This window comes from Carassius auratus, unplaced genomic scaffold (assembly GCF_003368295.1).
Source record: "Carassius auratus strain Wakin unplaced genomic scaffold, ASM336829v1 scaf_tig00041465, whole genome shotgun sequence".
Classification (NCBI taxonomy): Eukaryota; Metazoa; Chordata; class Actinopteri; order Cypriniformes; family Cyprinidae; genus Carassius; species Carassius auratus.
Window position 1 is genome coordinate 27501 of NW_020526649.1, and position 2500 is coordinate 30000.

General features: G+C 38.9%; 2 non-coding genes and 1 pseudogene across 2 annotated transcripts; all 3 read right to left on the reverse strand.

Annotated features, from left to right (window-relative positions):
- Window positions 1-271: 271 nt before the first annotated feature.
- LOC113085294 (5S ribosomal RNA) lies at window positions 272-390 on the reverse strand. The gene has a single exon (XR_003284154.1). It is a non-coding gene; the product is annotated as a 5S ribosomal RNA (ribosomal RNA).
- Window positions 391-1323: 933 nt separating this feature from the next.
- LOC113085270 (uncharacterized) lies at window positions 1324-1442 on the reverse strand (annotated as a pseudogene).
- A 656-nt stretch (window positions 1443-2098) lies between these two features.
- On the reverse strand, window positions 2099-2217 carry LOC113085295 (5S ribosomal RNA). The gene has a single exon (XR_003284155.1). It is a non-coding gene; the product is annotated as a 5S ribosomal RNA (ribosomal RNA).
- Between the last annotated feature and the right edge of the window lie 283 nt (window positions 2218-2500).

The window sequence follows — 2500 nt, forward strand, 5'->3', positions numbered from 1 at the left end:
GGTATTCCTAGGCAGTCTCTCATCCAAGTACTAACCAGACCTAAACCTGGTAAGATTCAGAGATCGGGCATTGACTCTTTTTTTTTTTTTTTTTTTTTGCAAGATTATTATATAAATCGTGAAATTTTCCAAAAAGTTTAAAGCACCTGGTATTCCCAGGCAGTCTCCAAACCATGTACTAACCAGGCCCAAACCTGCTAATATTCAGAGATCGGGCATTGACTCTATTTTTTGGCAAAATTATTATATACTAAGTGAAAAGTTTCCAAAAAGCTTACAGCACCTGGTATTCCCAGGCGGTCTCCCATCCAAGTACTAACCAGGCCCAAACCTGCTTAGCTTCCGAGAGCAGACGAGATCGGGCATAGCCAGGTTGGTATGGCCGTAAGCGAAGACTGCTGCAAAGAGAGGGCTATTTAAAGACCATCCCATTCTAATCGCCAGTACATTATATAAGTAGGAAAGAAAACCCAAAAGCTTAAAGCACCTGGTATTCCTAGGCAGTCTCTCATCCAAGTACTAACCAGACCTAAACTGCTAAGATTCAGATATCGGGCATTGACTTTTTTTTTTTTTTTTTTTTTGCAAGATTATTATATAATCGTGAAATTTTCCAAAAGTTTAAAGCACCTGGTATTCCCAGGCAGTCTCCCATCCATGTACTAACCAGGCCCAAACCTGCTAATATTCAGAGATCGGGCATTGACTCTATTTTTTGGCTAAATTATTATATACAAAGTGAAAAGTTTCAAAAAAGCTTAAAGCACCTGGTATTCCTAGGCAGTCTCTCATCCAAGTACTAACCAGACCTAAACCTGGTAAGATTCAGAGATCGGGCATTGACTCATTTTTTTTTTTTTTTTTTTTTGCAAGATTATTATATAAATCGTGAAATTTTCCAAAAAGTTTAAAGCACCTGGTATTCCCAGGCAGTCTCCTATCCATGTACTAACCAGGCCCAAACCTGCTAATATTCAGAGATCGGGCATTGACTCTATTTTTTGGCTAAATTATTATATACAAAGTGAAAAGTTTCAAAAAAGCTTAAAGCACCTGGTATTCCTAGGCAGTCTCTCATCCAAGTACTAACCAGACCTAAACCTGCTAAGATTCAGAGATCGGGCATTGACTCTTTTTTTTTTTTTTTTTGCAAGATTATTATATAAATCGTGAAATTTTTCCAAAAAGTTTAAAGCACCTGGTATTCCCAGGCAGTCTCCAAACCATGTACTAACCAGGCCCAAACCTGCTAATATTCAGAGATCGGGCATTGACTCTATTTTTTGGCAAAATTATTATATACTAAGTGAAAAGTTTCCAAAAAGCTTACAGCACCTGGTATTCCCAGGCGGTCTCCCATCCAAGTACTAACCAGGGCCCAACCTGCTTAGCTTCCGAGAGGCAGACGAGATCGGCATAGCCAGGTTGGTATGGCCGTAAGCGAAGACTGCTGCAAAGAGAGGGCTATTAAAGACCAGCCCATCTAATCACCAGTACATTATATAAGTAGGAAAAGAAAACCCAAAAGCTTAAAGCACCTGGTATTCCTAGGCAGTCTCTCATCCAAGTACTAACCAGACCTAAACCTGGTAAGATTCAGATATCGGGCAATTGACTCTTTTTTTTTTTTTTTTTTGCAAGATTATTATATAAATCGTGAAATTTTCCAAAAAGTTTAAAGCACCTGGTATTCCCAGGCAGTCTCCCATCCATGTACTAACCAGGCCCAAACCTGCTAATATTCAGAGATCGGGCATTGACTCTATTTTTTGGCTAAATTATTATATACAAAGTGAAAAGTTTCAAAAAAGCTTAAAGCACCTGGTATTCCTAGGCAGTCTCTCATCCAAGTACTAACCAGACCTAAACCTGGTAAGATTCAGAGATCGGGCATTGACTCTTTTTTTTTTTTTTTTTTTTTTTTTGCAAGATTATTATATAAATCGTGAAATTTTCCAAAAAGTTTAAAGCACCTGGTATTCCCAGGCAGTCTCCAAACCATGTACTAACCAGGCCCAAACCTGCTAATATTCAGAGATCGGGCATTGACTCTATTTTTTGGCAAAATTATTATATACTAAGTGAAAAGTTTCCAAAAAGCTTACAGCACCTGGTATTCCCAGGCGGTCTCCCATCCAAGTACTAACCAGGCCCAAACCTGCTTAGCTTCCGAGAGCAGACGAGATCGGGCATAGCCAGGTTGGTATGGCCGTAAGCGAAGACTGCTGCAAAGAGAGGGCTATTTAAAGACCATCCCATCTAATCGCCAGTACATTATATAAGTAGGAAAGAAAACCCAAAAGCTTAAAGCACCTGGTATTCCTAGGCAGTCTCTCATCCAAGTACTAACCGACCTAAACCTGCTAAGATTCAGATATCGGGCATTGACTTTTTTTTTTTTTTTTTTTTTTTTTGCAAGATTATTATATAAATCGTGAAATTTTCCCAAAAAGTTTAAAGCACCTGGTATTCCCAGGCAGTCTCCAAACCATGTACTAAC